Genomic DNA, 21,033 nt, shown 5'->3' with positions numbered 1-21,033 from the left:
CTCTCGACCTGAGTTTCAAAATCTTGATTTTTTAATTCCATATCATACCTCACGTAGTTGGCTTCGATTCGCATGTTTGAACACAAAAATCTGATATCACACGAGCCAGGTATGAACATTTTAATTACTTAAGGGCTCCTCTCAACTCCCTCCTCAAGTTTGCTATTTTCGTCATGTCTCTCGACCTGAGTTTGAAATTCTTGATTTTTTAATTCCATATCATAGCTCGCGTTGTTGGCTTCGATTCGCATGTTTGAACACAAAAATCCGATATCACACGAGCCAGGTATGAACATTTTAATTTACTCAAGGGCTCCTCTCAACTCCCTCCTCAAGTTTGCTATTTTCGTCATGTCTCTCGACCTGAGTTTGAAATTCTTGATTTTTTAATTCCATATCATAGCTCGCGTTGTTAGCTTCGATTTGCATGTTCGAACACAAAAATCCGATATCACACGACCCAGGTATGAACATTTTAATCTACTCAAGGGCTCCTCTCAACTCCCTCCTCAAGTTTGCTATTTTCGTCATGTCTCTCGACCTGAGTTTCAAAATCTTGATTTTTTAATTCCATATCATAGCTAGCGTTGTTAGCTTCGATTTGCATGTTTGAACACAAAAATCCGATATCACACGACCCAGGTATGAACATTTTAATCTACTCAAGGGCTCCTCTCAACTCCCTCCTCAAGTTTGCTATTTTCGTCATGTCTCTCGACCTGAGTTTCAAAATCTTGATTTTTTAAGTCCATATCATAGCTAGCGTTTCAAGCTTCGATTTCCATGTTTGAACACAAAAATCCGATATCACACGAGCCAGGTATGAACATTTTAATTTACTCAAGGGCTCCTCTCAACTCCCTCCTCAAGTTTGCTATTTTCGTCATGTCTCTCGACCTGAGTTTCAAAATCTTGATTTTTTAATTCCATATCATACCTCACGTAGTTGGCTTCGATTCGCATGTTTGAACACAAAAATCCGATATCACACGAGCCAGGTATGAACATTTTAATTACTTAAGGGCTCCTCTCAACTCCCTCCTCAAGTTTGCTATTTTCGTCATGTCTCTCGACCTGAGTTTGAAATTCTTGATTTTTTAATTCCATATCATAGCTAGCGTTGTTAGCTTCGATTTGCATGTTTGAACACAAAAATCCGATATCACACGACCCAGGTATGAACATTTTAATTTACTCAAGGGCTCCTCTCAACTCCCTCCTCAAGTTTGCTATTTTCGTCATGTCTCTCGACCTGAGTTTTAAAATCTTGATTTTTTAATTCCATATCATAGCTAGCGTTGTTAGCTTCGATTTGCATGTTTGAACACAAAAATCTGATATCACACGAGCCAGGTATGAACATTTTAATATACCTACTAGCTCTTCTCACCTCACTCCTCAAATTTGCTATTTTCGTCATGTCTCTCGACCTGAGTCTCAAATTCTTGATTTTTTAATTTCATATCATAGCTAGCGTTGTTGGCTTCGATTTGCATGTTTGAACACAAAAATCCGATATCACACGAGCCAGGTATGAACATTTTAATTTACTCAAGGACTGTTCTCAACTCACTCCTCAAATTTGGTAATTTCGTCATGTCTCTCGACCTGAGTTTCAAAATCTTGATTTTTTAATTCCATATCATAGCTAGCGTTGTTAGGTTCGATTTGCATGTTTGAACACAAAAATCCGATATCACACGAGCCAGGTATGAACATTTTAATTTACTCAAGGGCTGTTCTCAACTCACTTCTCAAATTTGGTAATTTCGTCATGTCTCTCGACCAGAGTTTTAAAATCTTTATTTTTTAATTCCATATCATAGCTCGCGTTGTTGGCTTCGATTTGGATATTTGAACACAAAAATCCGATATCACACGACCCAGGTATGAACATTTTAATTTACTCAAGGGCTCCTCTCAACTCCCTCCTCAAGTTTGCTATTTTCGTCATGTCTCTCGACCTGAGTTTCAAAATCTTGATTTTTTAATTCCATATCATAGCTAGTGTTGTTAGCTTCGATTCGCATCTTTGAACAAAAAAATCCGATATCACACGAGCTAGGTATAAACATTTTAATCTACTCACGAGCTCTTCTCCACTCCCTCCTCTAATTTACTAATTTCTTCATCCGGGATCACAGGAGCCAGGTATGAACTGTTGGGATTTCGGTCCCTCCGGATGGGATGTCCGGAGATGAATGACGGCAAGCCCGGTTGCGGTTACGGAACCGGATGATGAAGAGTACCCGGCATGAAGCCGGATGAAGAGTACCCGGATCCGGATCCGGATGATGAAGATCCCGGTTACGGAGCCGGATGACGAATGTACCCGGAGAGAGATCCGGATGCGGGGACATATTTGTGAATATGTTTGCCAAGAGCCCTTGAGGCTATATTTGTAAATAGCCCGAAAGTCATATGTGTATAAATATGACTTAGGGTAAAACAGTTTGTTGTTGTTGCTCATTTTCTGTTTTCCACGAAGAGGGAGCGAAGTGAGAGCAGCCGAGAGAGTGTGAGAGAGAAGGAGGAAGGAAGAGGTCGACGCCTCTGTGTAATACCGCCGCCTGTGGCGAGGACAGCGAGCTCAAGGTCGTCGCCTTGCAGCTCGCCATTGTACATTCCCGCGTATAGTGATAGTTGGAGTCTTGCACTCCCGTGGTTTTTCCCATTTAGGGTTTTCCACGTAAAACATCCAGTGTGCCCTTCTCTCTATTGTTTTTCGTGCATTGTTGTATTTCCCGTTTTCTGTGAATCGATCCTGTTCCTCGGTTGTGGCCGAGCACGGAATTACGACATGAACATTTAAATTTACTCTCAGGCTCTTCTCAACTCCCTCTTCTAATTCACGAATTTCTTTATGTCTGTCGACCTGGGTTTAAAAATCTTGATTTTTTAATTCCATATCATAGCTAGTGTTGTTAGCTTCGATTCGCAACTTTGAACACAAAAAGCCGATATCAGACGAGCCAGGTATGAACATTTTAATTTACTCACGAGCTCTTCTCCACTCCCTCCTCTAATTTACTAATTTCTTCATCCGGGATCGCAGGAGCCAAGTATGAACATTTTAATTTACTCACGACCTCTTCTCCACTCCCTCCTCTAATTTACTAATTTCTTCATGTCTATCGACCTGAGTTTCAAAATCTTGATTTTTTGATTCCATATCATTGCTATAATTGTTAGCTTCGATTCGCTCGTTTGAACACTAAAATCGCATATCACATGGGCCAGGTATGAACATTTTAATTTACTCACGCGCTCTTCTCAACTCCCTCCTCAAATTTGGTAATTTCTTCATGTCTGTCTACCTGAGTTTCAAAATCTTGATTATTTAATTCCATATCATAGGTAGCGTTGTTGGCTTCGATTGGCATGTTTGAACACAAAAATCCGATATCACACGAGCCAGGTATGAACATTTTAATTTGCTCAAGGGCTGCTCTCAACTCCCTTGTCAAGGTTGCTAATTTCGTCATTTCTCTCGACCTGAGTTTCAAAATGTTGATGTTTTAATTCCATATCATAGCTAGCGTTGATATCACTCGAGCCAGGTATGAACATTTTCATTTACTCAAGGGCCCCTCTCAACTCCCTCCTCAAGTTTGCTAATTTCATCATGTCTCTCAACCTGAGTTTAAAAATCTTGATTTTTTAGTTCCATATCATAGCTAGCCTTGTTAGCTTCGATTCGCATGTTTGAACACAAAAATCCGATATCACACGAGCAAATTATGAACATTTTAATTTACTCACGCGCTCTTCGCAACTCCCTCCTTAAATTTGGTAATTTCGTCATGTCTCTCGCACTGAGTCTCAAAATCTTGATTTTTTAATTCCATATCATGGCTACCGTTATTAGCTTCGATTTGCATGTTTGAACACATAAATCCGATATCACTCGAACCAGGTATGAACATTTTAATTTACTCACGCTCTCTTCTCAACTCCCTCCTCTAATTTGGTAATTTCGTCATGTCTCTCGACCTGAGTTTCAAAATGTTGATTTTTTAATTCCATATCATAGCTAGCCTTGTTAACTTCGATTTGCATGTTTGAACACAAAAATCCGATATCACTCGAGCCAGGTATGAACATTTTCATTTACTCACGCGCTCTTCTCAACTCCCTCCTCAAATTTGGTAATTTCATCATGTCTCTCGACCTGAGTTTCAAAATCTTGATTTTTTAATTTCATATCATAGCTAGCCTTGTTAGCTTCGATTCGCATGTTTGAACACTAAAACCCGCTATCACAAGGGACACGTATGAAAATTTTAATTTACTCTCGGGCTCTTCTCAATTCCTTCTTCTAATTCGCGAATTTCTTCATGTCTCTCAAGCTGAGTTTCAAAATCTTGATTTTCTTAATTCCATATCATAGCTAGCCTTGTTAGCTTCCATTCGCATGTTTGAACACTAAAATCCGATATCACACGAGCCACGTATGAACATTTTCATTTACTCAAGGGCTCCTCTCAACTCCCTCCTCAAGTTTGCTAATTTCGTCATATCTTGATTCTTTAATTCCATACCATTGCTACTGTTGTTCGCTTCGATTCGCATGTTTGAACACTAAAATTGCATAGCACATGGGCCAGTTATGAACATTTTAATTTACTCACGAGCTCTTCTCAACTCCCTCCTCAAATTTGGTAATTTCTTCATGTCTATCGACCTGAGTTTCAAAATCTTGATTTTTTAATTCCATATCATAGCTACTGTTATTAGCTTCGATTCGCGTCTTTGAACAAAAAAATCCGATATCACACGAGCCAGGTATGAACATTTTAATTTACTCACCAGCTCTTCTCAACTCCCTCCTCTAATTTACTAATTTCTTCATGTCTCTCGACCAGAGTTTCAAAATCTTGATTTTTTAATACTATATCATAGCTACTGTTGTTAGCTTCGATTCGCATATTGGAACACTAAAATCGCATATCAGATGGGCCAGGTATGAACATTTTAATTTACTTACACGCTCTTCTCAACTCCCTCCTTCAATTTGGTAATTTCTTCATATCTGTCGACCTGAGTTTCAAACTCTTGATTTTTTAGTTCCATATCATAGCTGGTGTTGTTAGCTTCGATTCGCATCTCTGAACACAAAAATCCGATATCCAACGAGCAAGGTATGAACATTGTAATTTACTCACGAGCTCTTCTCCACTCCCTCCTCTAATTTACTAATTTCTTCATGTCTCTCGACCTGAATTTCAAAATGTTGATTTTTTAATTCTATATCATAGCTACTTTGTTAGCTTCGATTCGAATCTTTGAACACAATAATCCGGGATCACAGGAGCCAGGTATGAACATTTTAATTTACTCACGAGCTCTTCTCAACTCCCTCCTCTGATTTACTAATTTCTTCATGTCTATGGCCCTGAGTTTCAAAATCTTGATTTTTTAATTCCATATCATTGCTACTGTTGTTAGCTTCGATTCGCATGTTTGAACACTAAAATCGCATATCACATGGGCCAGGTATGAACATTTTAATTTACTCACGCGCTCTTCTCAACTCCCTCCTCAAATTTGGTAATTTCTTCATGTCTATCGACCTAAGTTTCAAAATCTTGATTTTTTAATTCCATATCATAGGTAGCATTGTTAGCTTCGATTCGCATCTTTGAACACAAAAATCCGATATCACACGAGCCAGGTATGAACATTTTAATTTACTCACCAGCTGCTCTCAACTCCCTCCTCTAATTTACTAATTTCTTCATGTCTCTCGACCTGAATTTCAAAATGTTTATTTTTTAATTCCATATCATAGCTACTGTTGTTAGCTTCGATTCGCATGTTGGAACACTAAAATCGCATCTCACATGGGCTAGGTATCAACATTTTAATCTACTCTCGGGCTTTTCTTAACTCCCTCCTCAAATTTTGTAATTTCTTCATGTCTGTCGACGTGAGTTTTAAAATCTTAATTTTTTATATTCCATATCATAGGTAGCGTTGTTAGCTTCGATTCGCATCTTTGAACACAAAAATCTGGGATCACAGGATCCAGGTATGAACATTTTAATTTACTCACGACCTCTCCTCAACTCCCTCCTCTAATTTACTAATTTTTCTTCATGTCTGACGACCTGCGTTTCAAAATCTTGATTTATTAATTCCAAATCAGAGGTATCGTTGTTAGCTTCGATTCGTATCTTTGAACACTAAAATCCGATATCACACGAGACAGCTATGAACAATTTAGTTTACTCTCGCGCTCTTCTCAACTCCCTCCTTTAATTTACTAATTTCTTCATGTCTCTCACCTGAGTTTCAAAATCTTGATTTTTTCATTCCATATCATAGGTAGCGTTGTTAGCTTCGATTCGCATGTTTGGACACTAAAATCCGATATCACACGAGCCAGGTATGAACATTTTAATTTACTCACGAGCTCTTCTCCACTCCCTCCTCTAATTTACTAATTTCTTCATGTCTCTCGACCTGAGTTTCAAAATCTTGATTTTTGAATTCCATATCATAGGTAGCATTGTTAGCTTCGATTCGCATCTTTGAACACAGAAATCCGATATCACATGAGCCAGGTATGAACATTTTAATTTACTCACGAGGTTTTCGCAACTCCCTGCTCTAATTTGGTAATTTCTTCATGTCTATCGACCTGAGTTTCAAAATCTTGATTTTTTAATTCCATATCATAACTACTGTTATTAGCTTCGATTCGCGTCTTTGAACAAAAAAAATCTGATATCACACGAGCCAGGTATGAACATTTTAATTTACTCACCAGCTCTTCTCAACTCCCTTCTCTAATTTACTAATTTCTTCATGTCTCTCGACCTGAATTTCAAAATGTTGATTTTTTAATTCCATATCATAGCTACTGTTGTTAGCTTCGATTCGCATGTTGGAACACCAAAATTGCATATCACATGGGCCAGGTATCAACATTTGAATTTACTCACGCGCTCTTCTCAACTCCCTCCTCAAATTTGGTAATTTCTTCATATCTGTCGATCTGAGTTTCAAAATCTTGATTTTTTAATTCCATATCATAGCTACTATTGTTAGCTTCGATTCCCATCTTTTAACACAAAAATCCGATATCACACGAGCTGGGTATGAACATTTTAATTTACTCAAGGGCTCCTATCAACTCCCTCATCAAGTTTGCTATTTTCGTCATGTCTCTCCACCTGAGTTTCAAAATATTGATTTTTTAATTCCATATCATAGCTAGCGTTGTTAGCTTCGATTCGCATGTTTGAACACAACAATCCAATATCACACGAGCCAGGTATGAACATTTAAATATACCTACTAGCTCTTCTCAACTCACTCCTCAAATTTGGTAATTTCGTCATGTCTCTCGACCTGAGTTTCAAAATCTTGATTTTTTAATTCGATATCATAGCTACTGTTGTTAGCTTCGATTCGAATCTTTGAACACAATAATCCGGGATCACAGGAGCCAGGTATGAACATTTTAGTTTACTCACGAGCTCTTCTCAATCCCCTCCTCTAATTTACTAATTTATTCATGTCTCTCGACCTGAGTTTCAAAATCTTGATTTTTTAATTCGATATTATAGCTAGTGTTGTTAGCTTCGATTCGCATCTTTGAACACAGAAATCCGATATCACACGAGCCAGGTATGAATATTTTAATTTACTCACGAGCTTTTCTCAACTCCCTCCTCTAATTTTGTAATTTCTTCAGGTCTATCGACCTGAGTTTCAAAATCTTGATTTTTTAATTCCATATCATAGGTAGCATTGTTAGCTTCGATTCGCATCTTTGAACACTAAAATTCCGATATCACATGAGCTAGCTATGAACATTTTAATTTACTCTCGGGCTCTTCTCAACTCCCTCCTTTAATTTACTAATTTCTTCATGTCTCTCACCTGAGTTTCAAAATCTTGATTTTTTAATTCCATATCATAGGTAGCATTGTTAGCTTCTATTCGCATGTTTGGACACTAAAATCCGATATCACACGAGCCAGATATTAACATTTTAATCTACTCTCGGGCTTTTCTCAACTCCCTCCTCAAATTTTGTAATTTCTTCATGTCTGTCGACATGAGTTTTAAAATCTTGATTTTTTATATTCCATATCATAGTTAGCGTTGTTAGCTTCGATTCGCATCTTTGAACACAAAAATCCGGGATCACAGGATCCAGGTATGGACATTTTAATTTACTCACGACCTCTTCTCAACTCCCTCCTCTAATTTACTAATTTTTCTTCATGTCTGACGACCTGCGTTTCAATATCTTGATTTTTTAATTCCATATCATAGGTAGCGTTGTTAGCTTCGATTCGCATCTTTGAACACTAAAATCCGATATCACACGAGCCAGCTATGAGCATTTTAATTTACTCTCGGACTCTTCTCAACTCCCTCCTCTAATTTACTAATTTCTTCATGTCTCTCACATGAGTTTCAAAATCCAAATTTTTTAATTCCATATCATAGCTAGCCTTGTTAGCTTCGATTCGCATGTTTGAACACTAAAATCCGATATCACACGAGCCATCTATGAACTTTATAATTTACTCACGCGCTCTTCTCAACTCCCTCCTCAAATTTGGTTATTTCTTCATGTGTATCGACCTGAGTTTCAAAATCTGTGGATCTACGCTCGCACGTAGAGGGATTCTTCCCCTCCTCTCTTGCTCTTTGGTACAGGACCCCCGAGGTTACGCCTCTTTCCACGCATCCGCGAGGAATACCTCGACAACGCTTTCCTCAACTCCGTCCTGAAATTTGGTAATTTCTTCATGTCTGTCAACCTGAGTTTTAAAATCTTGTTTTTCTAATTCCATATCATAGCTAGCGTGTTTAGCTTCGATTCGCATGTTTGAACACTGAAATCCGATATCACAGGAGCCAGATATGAACATTTTAATTTACTCACGAGCTCTTCTCTCCTCCCTCCTCTAATTTATTAATTTCTTCATGTCTCTCACCTGAGTTTCAAAATCGTGATTTTTTAATTCCATATCATAGCTAGCGTTGTTAGCTTCGATTCGCATCTTTGAACACAAAAATCCGATATCACACGAGCCAGGTATGAATATTTTAATTTACTCACGCGCTCTTCTCAACTCCCTCCTCAAATTTGGTAATTTCTTGATGTCTGTCGACCTGAGTTTCAAAATCTTGATTTTTTAATTCCATATCATAGCTACTGTTGTTAGCTTCGATTCCAATCTTTGAACACAAAAATCCAGGATCACAGGAGCCAGGTATGAACGTTTTAATTTACTCTCGGGCTCTTCTCAACTCCCTCCTCTAATTCGCGAATTTCTTCATGTCTCTCGACCTGAGTTTCGGAATCATGATTTTTTTATTCCATATCATAGGTAGCATTGTTAGCTTCGATTCGCATGTTTGAACACTGAAATCCGATATCACAGGAGCCAGGTATGAACATTTTAATTTACTCACGACCTCTTCTCAACTCCCTCCTCTAATTTACTAATTTCTTACTAGAACCAAATGGTGGAAACAAGGAGTGCGTAGAGATAGGCACAAGACAATTAGAGGGTGCTGAAGCTAAACAAGAGAAAGTAGGCAACATACACTAATGAGAGAGAGAGAGAGAGAGAGAGAGAGAGAGAGAGAGAGATGTTTTTAATTCAAAGAGGGTGGTGGTCTTAGGCAAACTAGTTTCGCTCAATAGTGGAGCTCTTCAGTGCAAAGACCATTACAACAAGAGAATGTGATTTATAAAGGGGTGGGAAGGAAGAGGGAGTGAGAGAAAAAGGAGTGGGGAGGATTTGATTTGTGTAGTAGATGCGAGAGAATAGAATGTGGTGATGAGAGAGAGAGAGAGAGAGAGAGAGAGAGAGAAATGTGTGTAGGAAAGTGATAGGGAATGAGAGAAGGGAAATTAGTATAATGATGATGGTGAGGGGGGAGTTTTTAATGTGATGAAAAAGGGGGATTTGGGATAATATTAAGTGGGGGATGTGGGTGAATTATTTGAAAACTTAGTGTTAAGTGGGGGATTTGGGTGGATTGTTTGAAACTTTAGTCTTAAGTGGGGGATTTGGGTGGATTGTTTGAAAATTTAGTCTTAAGTGGGGGATTTTGGTGGATTGTTTTAAAACTTAGTTTTAAGTGGAGGATTTTGGTGGATTTTTTGAAAACTTAGTCTTAACTAGGAGGGCATGTAAGGACTTAGATTTTGTCCAACATACGAAAGGGCGTGAGATGCTTGTAAGCTCGGGATCTAACATTAAGTCATTATAGAGATTTTTTAGAAAACTATGAATGCCTAGTTTTGGGGTATGTTTGGTGTATCTAAGTTTAAAGATTGTGGGGTTAAGGGAAGTAATAGTTTTGGGTTGATATAGGAGTGTTTTTCTAAGACTAAAAGGTATTTTCTTATAGCTTTTTAGTATAAAGGATGGAGGGTAACCACGGTTAACTAGTCTATTGAAAAAGAGTTTTTTCATTTGGTAGAAACCTAATGGGGTGCTTTCTCTAATAAGATATCTCTTCACTTCATTAGTGATAAAGTGTTGTTTCGTATGGGAAGGATGATCCGATGAAAAAGGCAAGTATTGGTATGAATTGAGAGGTTTTTGAAAACAATTGAATAAGAAAGATGAATTTTGGAGGTTGATCCATATGTCTAAAAAAGGTAGCCGAAAGGGGGAAGTTTGAATGGTAAGCTTGATGGAGTTATTTGTGTGTGAAGGGTAAAAGTCGAGATATTCTAAAAGTTGAGATTTGGTGCCTGTCCAGACCCCAAATGCATCATCAATATAGCGGGTGAAGTAGAAGAGATGGGGGGGCGATGGTTGTAAGTTTTCGAGATATACTAAAAAGAGGCATGCATATACGACTGAAAAGTTGCTACCCATGGCCGTACCTTTTATTTGTTGGTAAACTACGTCATCAAAAGTGAGATAGTGATATTCTAAAATAAGGGCACTAAGGGTATAGATGAGATTTGTTTTCGAAGGGGAAAAGTGGGGGGTGATTAGACTACGTAGGGCTTGGAGTCCTAACTTAGGGGGGATACTAGGATAGAGAGATTCAACGTCAAACGTGAATAAGAAACTATTAGATGGTGGGTGTAGGTTTTCTAGTGATTGGATTAGTGTGTGAGAGTCTTTTAGATATTGTGGTTGGAGAAGGAGGATTGGTAAAAGTTGGTGGTGTAACCACTTCGATGTTTGTTCAAATAAGGAGTTATTATATGAACAAATGGGCCGGAAACCCATAGGTGTTTTGTGTAATTTAGGGAGGAAATAGAGGTTGGATACTTGATATCCTTTTTTGGGTTTGTGGAGGATGAAATTAGCTTCAATTGGGGAAAGTGTACCTAAGTGGTTTGTTATTATGTTATTAAGGCGGTATAGTAACTCTTCCAAGGGGAAGTGGTTGACTCTCTTATAGGTGGTAGAATTCGAGAGGTGTTCTATGGCTTTGGTGTAGTATGTGTCTTTATCTAGAACACATACTCCCATATTTTTATCGGCTGGGAGGATGATAATGTGTTTGTTGTGTTGGAGGCTTTTAAAGGCTCTAGAGAGGTGGTATGGGATTCTAGTGTTTATGGGCTTAGTGTTGTGTGCTATTTGGTTAAGGATGTGTTGGTGTTTTTCTATTATGGAGACTAGGGGTGGATATTCTGTGGGTGGCATCCAACTAGGGTTAGGTAGTTTGAAGGGGTTGAGAGGAAGTGAAGGTGTATTTCTAAAAAAATGTTTTAGCTTGAGGGATCTCGAGAGGTGGGTGAATTCTTTTAGGATATTGTTGGGTGAGGGAGGTGGGGATGGTAGGATATACTTAAGGCCTAGGTTTAGCAATTGTGTTTCATTTTTAGTGAGGTTATGTTTAGAGAGGTTATGGATTTTACTATGAATTACTTGTGTACTAGTAAGAGGTTTCCAGAAGTTGGTTCTAGGTTTTTTATTTTGGGATTTGGGGTGTGAAAGGAAGGGAAATAGTTTCTGTTTTCCCCCAAACCACATATATGTGTCTTGGGTGGAGGGGGATCTATTAAGTAGGTAGAATAAACGTTTGCTAGGGTGTACGACGTGTCTAAACCGTTTGTTAACGCGTTTAGCACGCCTAGCTAACCGTTTTTTGGTCTACTAGGTTGTGGGTCTCCTAGTGGTTTTGGGGGAGGACAAGGTTTTGATGTATTTTGATAGTGTTTATAGTTTTTATGTGAGGGAGTGTTAGAAGAAAAGTTGGGGGTTTTTGTGTTAGGAAGAAAGGGGGTGTGAGAATAAAAGTTGGGGGTTTTTTTATTAGGAAGAAAGGGGGGGGGGGGGTTAGTGTAATATGGAGGATGTGTAGGGGGGAGATGAGTTGAATATGGAGGATGTGTTGGGGGGGAATGATAAGTATAATGAGAGTGATGTGGGCTAATTAAAGGGGTATGGGTAGGGTAAGGATTTGAAAAAAGGTGGGGAAGGGCATTATGAAAATTAGATGATAATGGGGGAGGTGTAGAGTGATAAATGGAAGAAAATTGTGGGGGGTTTGAATGGAATTCTTCAACATAAGGGGGGTGGGTAGAGTAAGAATTAGACAAAAAGGGGGAGGGGGTATCCATGTAATATTTAGAAAGTAAAAAGGGGGTAGGAGGAGGAGGATGGGGGAACGAGTGAGAGAAAGAGGGAGGGGGGGGGGGGAGGAGGAGGAGGAGGGAGCTATTTGTACAGAGAGGTTGCGTGGGGGGAGAGAGGAGTGGGGAAGATTAGGGTTACATAGGTGGGAGACATTGTTTTCTTCATAATACATGTGTGGGGTTGGGAGGAGAGGGGGCATGTATCCATGACGGCTGCCTTGTGCAGTCCCGTGCATCATGCCATGGAGGGGGGGTTGTAGATCTATAGGCCGGCTGTCATACACAGTCCGGAGCCTTATTTTTCCTAATTTGATCTTCTACCCCTCCCTTTACTTTTTCATTGCCACTCTAACATTACCCCTACCTTTCCCTAACTCACGCCAAGTATATGAAACGATTTGGGTGCGCTTGAATCGTTCTTGGTGATCTTTTCACTTCATTCCCACTTTGTCAATTTACTCTACCCCTGTCTCGTTCATTAATTTCAATCTACCCCTTTCCCCCTTCCTTTTTTCCAGAATTACATTCATACCCCTCCCTCTTTTAGTAAATTTCTCGTACCCCTCCCCCTTTCATTCTTCTTAATCTCACTCTACCCTTTCCTCCTCCACTTTAATTTCCAATATACCCTCCAATTCTTCCTACCCCCCTCCTTTTTTCAAAGATCTCCATACATTCTAACGTACTTCACCATCCCTAACTCCCACCTCACACACTTCTCTCTTACCCTTCCTCTCTCTTTCTCTCTCACACTCCCCTACATGTTTTTCAAATAACCCCAAAAAATCTTCTATCCCACACCAAATATATCAAACCCCATATCTCCTACATCATCAAATTTGAACACACACACACACACTATCTCCCTCTCTCTCTCTCTCTCTCTCTCTCTCTCTCTCACACACACACACACATCCCTTATCTTCCCTATATAAACCCCTCCAATTCTAAATGGTCTTGTGCACTGATGAGCTCCGTAGGAGCGAAACTAGTTTACCACATCGACCATTTCTTTGTATTACTTTTTAAGTTTCTTAATATGAATTAGTCTTTAGTCTATTTCTCTCTCTCTAAACTTTGTACATATCTCTCTCTCTCTCTCTCTCTCTCTCTCTTTCTCTCTCTCTCTCTCTCTCTCTCTCTCTCTCTCTCTCTCTCTCTCTCTCTCTATAATTCTCACTCTTAATCTCACATTCACCCACCGATTGTATACCGTTCGCACTCCTTGTATTGACCTCACGGTCTAGAACTCACAATTCTTTGTACATATCTCTCTCTATCTCTCTCTCTGTCTCTCTCTCTCTCTCTCTCTCTATAATTCTCACTCTTAATCTCACATTCACCCACCGATTGTATACCCTTCGCACTCCTTGTATTGACCTCACGGTCTAGAACTCACAATTCGTAGCTAGTGTTGTTAGCTTCGATTCGCATCTTTGAACACAAAAATTCGATATCACACGAGCCAGGTATGAATATTTTAATTTACTCACGCGCTCTTCTCAACTCCCTCCTCAAATTTGGTAATTTCTTCATGTCCCTCGACCTGAGTTTCAAAATCTTGATTTCCTAATTCCATATCATAGCTAGTGTTGTTAGCTTCGATTCGCATGTTTGAACACTAAAATCGGATATCACATGGGCCAGGTATGAACATTTTAATTTACTCACGCGCTCTTCTCAACTCCCTCCTCAAATTTGGTAATTTCTTCATGTCTATCGACCTGAGTTTCAAAATCTTGATTTATTAATTCCATATCATAGCTAGCGTTGTTAGCTTTAATTCGCATGTTTGAACACTGAAATCCGATATCACAGGAGCCAGGTATGAACATTTTAATTTACTCACGACCTCTTCTCAAATTCCTCCTCTAATTTACTAATTTCTTCATGTCTCTCACCTAAGTTTCAAAATCTTGATTTTTTAATTCCATATCATAGCTAATGCTGTTAGCTGCGATTCGCATCTTTGAACACAAAAATCCGATATCACACAAGCCAAGTATGAATATTTTAATTTACTCACGTGCTCTTCTCAACTCCCTCCTCAAATTTCGTAATTTCTTCATGTCTCTCAACCTGAGTTTCAAAATCTTTATATTTTAATTCTGTATCATAGCTAGCGTTGTTAGCTTCGATTCGCATGTTTGAACACTAAAATCCGATATCACAGGGGCCAGGTATGAACATTTTAATTTACTCTCGGGATCTTCTCAACTCCCTCCTATAATTCGCGAATTTCTTCATGTCTCTCGACCTGAGTTTCGAAATCTTCATTTTTTAATTTCATATCATAGCTAGGGTTGTTAGCTTCAATTCGCATCTTTGAACACAAAAATCCGATATCACACGAGCGAGGTATAAATATTTTAATTTACTCACGCGCTCATCTCAACTCCCTCCTCAAATTTCGTAATTTCTTCATGTCTGTCGACCTGAGTATCAAAATCTTTCTTTTTTAATTCTGTATCATAGCTAGCGTTGTTAGCTTCGACTCGCATGTTTGAACACTAAAATCCGATATCACAGGGACCAGGTATAAACATTTTAATTTACTCTCGGGACCTTCTCAACTCCATCCTCTAATTCGCGAATTTCTTCATGTCTCTCGACCTGAGTTTCGAAATCTAGATTTTTTAATTTCATATCATAGCTAGGGTTGTTAGCTTCGATTCGCATGTTTGAACACAAAAATCCGATATCACCGGGGCCAGGTATGAACATTTTAATTTACTCTCGGGATCTTCTCAACTCCCTCCTCTAATTCGCGAATTTCTTCAAGTCTCTCGACCTGAGTTTCGAAATCTTTATTTTTCAATTTCTTATCATAGCTAGGGTTGTTAGCTTCGATTCACATCTTTGAACACAAAAATCCGATATCACACGAGCCAGGTATAAATATTTTAATTTACTCACGCGCTCTTCTCAACTCCCTCCTCAAATTTCGTAATTTCTTCATGTCTCTCGACAAGACTTTCAAAATCTTGATTTTCTAATTCCATATCATAGCTAGTGTTGTTAGCTTCGATTCGCAAGTTTGAACACTAAAATCGGATATCACATGGGCCAGGTATGAAAATTTTAATTTACTCACGCGCTCTTCTCAACTCCCTCCTCAAATTTGGTAATTTCTTCATGTCTCTCGACCTAAGTTTCGAAATCTTGATTTTTTAATTCCATATCATAGCTAGTGTTGTTAGCTTCGTTTCGCATCCTTGAACACAAAAATCCGATATCACACGAGCCAGGTATGAACATTTTAATTTACTCACGAGCTATTCTCCACTCCCTCCTCTAATTTACTAATTTCTTCATGTCTCTCGACCTGAGTTTCAAAATCTTGATTTATTAATTCCATATCATAGCTAGTGTTGTTAGCTTCGATTCGCAGCTTTGAACACAAAAATCCGATATCACACAAGCCAGCTATGAACATTTTAATTTACTCTCGGCCTCGTCTGAACTCCCTCCTCAAATTATGTAATTTCTTCATGTCTGTCGACCTGAGTTTTAAAATCTTATTTTTTTAATTTCATATCATAGCTAGTGTTGTTAGCTTCGATACGCATGTTTGAACAATCAAATCCGATATCACAGGAGCCAGGTATTAACATTTTAATTTACTCACGACCTCTTCTCAACTCCCTCCTGTAATTTACTAATTTCTTCATGTCTCTCACATGAGTTTCAAAATCTTGATTTTTTTCATTCCATATCATAGCTAGTGTTGTTAGCTCCGATTCGCATCTTTGAACACAAAAATCCGATATCACACGCGCCAGGTATGAATATTTTAATTTAATCACGCGCTCAACTCAACTCCCTCCTCAAATTTCGTAATTTCTTCATGTCTGTCGATCTGAGTTTCAAAATCTTTATTTTTTAATTTTGTATCATAGCTAGCTTTGTTAGCTTCGATTTGCATGTTTGAACACTAAAATCCGATATCACAGGGGCCACGTATGAACATTTTAATTTACTCTCGGGATCTTCTCAACTCCCTCCTCTAATTCGCGAATTTCTTCATGTCTCTCGATCTAAGTTTTGAAATCTTGATTTTTTAATTCCATATCATAGCTAGTGTTGTTAGCTTGGATTGGCATCTTTGAACAGAAAAATCCGATATCACACGAGCTAGGTATGAATATTTTAATTTACTCACGCGCTCTTCTCAACTCCCTCCTCAAATTTACTAATTTCTTCATGTCTGTCGACCGGAGTTTCAAAATCTTGATTTTTTAATTCCATATCATAGCTAGTGTTGTTAGCTTCGATTCGAATCTTTGAACACAATAATCCGGGATCACAGGAGCCAGGTATGATCATTTTAATCTACTCACGAGCTCTTCTCCACTCCCTCCTCTAATTTACTAATTTCTTCATTTCTGACGACCTGCGTTTCAAAATTTTGATTTTTTAATTCCATATCATAGGTAGCCTTCTTAGGTTCGATTTGCATGTGAACACTATAATCCGATATCACACGAGCCAGGTATGAACATTTTAATTTTCACTCAGGCTCTTCTCAACTCCCTCCTCAAATTTGGTAATTTCTTCATGTATCTCGACCTGAGTTTGAAAATCTTAATTTTTTAATTCCATATCATAGCTAGCGTAGATAGATTCGATTCGCATGTTTGAACACTAAAATCCGATATCACATGACCTAGTTATGAACATTTTTATTTACTCACGGGCTCTTCTCAACTCCCTCCTCTAATTTATTAATTCCGTCCTGTCTGTTGACCTGAGTTTCAAAATCTTCATTTTTTAATTTTATATCACAGCTAGTGTTGTTACCTTTGATTCGCATGTTTGAACACTAAAAACCAATATCATACGAGCCAGGTATGAACATTTTAATTTACTCACACGCTATTCTCAACTCCGTCCTCATATTTTGTAATTTATTCATGTCCTTTCAACCTGAGTTTTAAAATCTTTTTTTTTCAATTGCATATCATACCTAGCGTTGTTAGCTTCGATTCGCATGTTTGAACACTGAAATCCGATATCACACAAGCCAAGTATGAACATTTAATTTACTCATGGGCTCTTCTCAACTCCCTCCTCTACTTTACTAATTTCTTCATGTCTCTCGACCTGAGTTTCAAAATCTTGATTTTTTAATTCCATATCATAGCTCGCGTTGTTAGCTTCGATTCGCATGTTTGAACACTGAAATCCGATATCACACAAGCTAGGTATAAACATTTTAATTTACTCAAGCGCTTTTCTCAACTCCCTCCTCTAATTTACTAATTTCTTCATGTCTGTCGACCTGAGTTTCAAAATCTTGATTTTCTAATTCCATATCATAGCAAGTATTGTTAGCTTCGATTTGTATCTTTGAACACAAAAATCTAATATCACGCGAGCCAGGTATGAACATTTTAATTTGCTCACGCGCTTTTCTCAACTACCTCCTCAAATTTGGTAATTTCTTCATGTCTATCGACCTGAGTTTCAAAATCTTGATTTTTTAATTCCATATCATAGTAGCGTTGTTAGCTTCAATTCGCATGTTTGAACACTGAAATACGATATCACAGGAGCCAGATATGAACATTTTAATTTACTCACGACCTCTTCTCAACCCCCTCCTCTAATTTACTAATTTCTTCATGTCTGTCGACCTGAGTTTCAAAATCTCGATTATTTAATTCCATATCATAGCTAGTGTTGTTAGCTTCGATTCGCATATTTCAACACTATAATCCGATATCACACGAGCCAGCTATGAATATTTTAATTTACACTTAAGGGCTCCTCTCAACGCCCTCCTCAAATTTTGTAATTTCTTCAAGTCTGTCGACCTGAGTTTCAAAATCTTGATTTTTTAATACCATATCATAACTAGCGTTGTTAGCTTCGATTCGCATGTTTGAACACTAAAATCCGATATCACACGAGCCAGTTACCAACATTTTAATTTACTCACGAGCTTTTCTCAACTCCCTCCTCTAATTTGGTAATTTCTTCATGTCTCTCGACCTGAGTTTCCAAATCTTGTTTTTTAAATTCCATATCATAGCTAGCGTTGTTAGCTTCGATTCGTATCTTTGAACACAAAAATCCGATATCACACGAGCCAGGTATGAACATTTTAATTTACTCACGAGCTCTTCTCCACTCCCTCCTCTAATTTAGTAATTTCTTCATGTCTCTCGACCTGAGTTTCAAAGTCTTGATTTTTTGAATCCATATCATAGCTAGTGTTGTTAGCTTCGATTTGCATCCTAGAACACAAAAATCCGATATCACACAAGCCAGCTATGAACATTTTAATTTACTCTCGGCCTCGTCTCAACTCCCTCCTCAAAATTTAGTAATTTCTTCATGTCTGTCGACCTGAGTTTCAAAATCTTGATTTTTTAATTCCATATCATAGCTAGCGTTGTTAGCTTCGATTCGCATGTTTGAACACTAAAATCCAATATCACACGAGCCCGTTATGAACCTTTTAATTTACTCACGAGCTTTTCTCAACTCCCTCCTCTAATTCGCGAATTTCTTCATGTCTCTCGACCTGAGTTTCCAAATCTTGTTTTTTAAATTCCATATCATAGCTTGCGTTGTTAGCTTCGATTCGAATCTTTGAACACAATAATCCGGGATCACAGGAGCCAGATATGAACATCTTAACTTACTCACGAGCTCTTCTCAACTCCCTCCTCTAATTTGGTAATTTCTTCATGTCTCTCGACCCCAGTTTCAAAATCTTGATTTTTTAATTCCATATCATAGCTACTGTTGTTATCTTTGATTCGAATCTTTGAACACAATAATCCGGGATCACAGCAGCCAGGTATGAACATTTTAATTTACTCAGGAGCTCTTCTCAACTCCCTCCTCTAATTTAGTAATTTCTTCATGTCTCTCGACCTGAGTTTCAAAGTCTTGATTTTTTGAATCCATATCATAGCTAGTGTTGTTAGCTTCGATTTGCATCTTAGAACACAAAAATCCGATATCACACAAGCCAGCTATGAACATTTTAATTTACTCTCGGCCTCGTCTCAACTCCCTCCTCAAAATTTAGTAATTTCTTCATGTCTGTCGACCTGAGTTTCAAAATCTTGATTTTCTAATTCCATATCATAGCTAGCGTTGTTAGCTTCGATTCGCATGTTTGAACACTAAAATCCAATATCACACGAGCCCGTTATGAACATTTTAATTTACTCACGAGCTTTTCTCAACTCCCTCCTCTAATTCGCGAATTTCTTCATGTCTCTCGACCTGAGTTTCCAAATCTTGTTTTTTAAATTCCATATCATAGCTTGCGTTGTTAGCTTCGATTCGAATCTTTGAACACAATAATCCGGGATCACAGGAGCCAGATATGAACATCTTAACTTACTCACGAGCTCTTCTCAACTCCCTCCTCTAATTTACTAATTTCTTCATGTCTCTCGACCTGAGTTTCAAAATCTTGATTTTGTAAATCCATATCATAGCTACTGTTGTTATCTTCGATTCGAATCTTTGAACACAATAATCCGGGATCACAGGAGCCAGGTATGAACATTTTAATTTACTCACGAGCTCTTCTCAACTCCCTCCTCTAATTTACTAATTTCTTCATGTCTCTCGACCTGAGTTCCAAAATCTTGATTTTTTCATTCCATATCATAGCTAGTGTTGTTAGCTTCGATTCGCATCTTTGAACAAAAAAATCCGATATCACAGGACCCAGTTATGACCATTTTAATTTACTCACGGGCTCTTCTCAACTCCCTCCTCTAATTTTTTAATTTCTTCATGTCTATCGACCTAAGTTTCAAAATCTTGATTTTTTAATTCCATATCATAGCTAGCGTTGTTAGCTTCGATTCGCATGTTTGAACACTAAAATCCGATATCACACGAGCCAGCTATGAACATTTTAATTTACTCACGAGCTTTTCTCAACTCCCTCCTCTAATTTGGTAATTTCTTCATGTCTCTCGACCCCAGTTTCAAAATCTTGATTTTTTAATTCCATATCATAGCTACTGTTGTTATCTTTGATTCGAATCTTTGAACACAATAATCCGGGATCACAGCAGCCAGGTATGAACATTTTAATTTACTCAGGAGCTCTTCTCAACTCCCTCCTCTAATTTACTAATTTCTTCATGTCTCTCGACCTGAGTTTCAAAGTATTGATTTTTTAATTCCATATCATAGCTACTGTTGTTAGCTTCGATTCGAATCTTTGAACACAATAATCCGGGCTCACAGGAGCCAGGTATGAACATTTTAATTTACTCACGAGCTCTTCTCAATTCCCTCTTGTAATTTACTAATTTCTTCATGTCTCTCGACCTGAGTTTCAAAATCTTGCTTTTTTAGTTCCATATCATAGCTACTGTTGTTAGCTTCGATTCGCATGTTTGAACACTGAAATCCGATATCACACAAGCCAAGTATGAACATTTAATTTACTCATGGGCTCTTCTCAA

Source organism: Azolla caroliniana, unplaced genomic scaffold (assembly GCF_043228905.1).
Source record: "Azolla caroliniana isolate FFs.n. ecotype wild unplaced genomic scaffold, voAzoCaro1.0.p SCAF_8, whole genome shotgun sequence".
Lineage (NCBI taxonomy): Eukaryota > Viridiplantae > Streptophyta > Polypodiopsida > Salviniales > Salviniaceae > Azolla > Azolla caroliniana.
Note: the sequence above shows the minus strand (reverse complement) of the source record.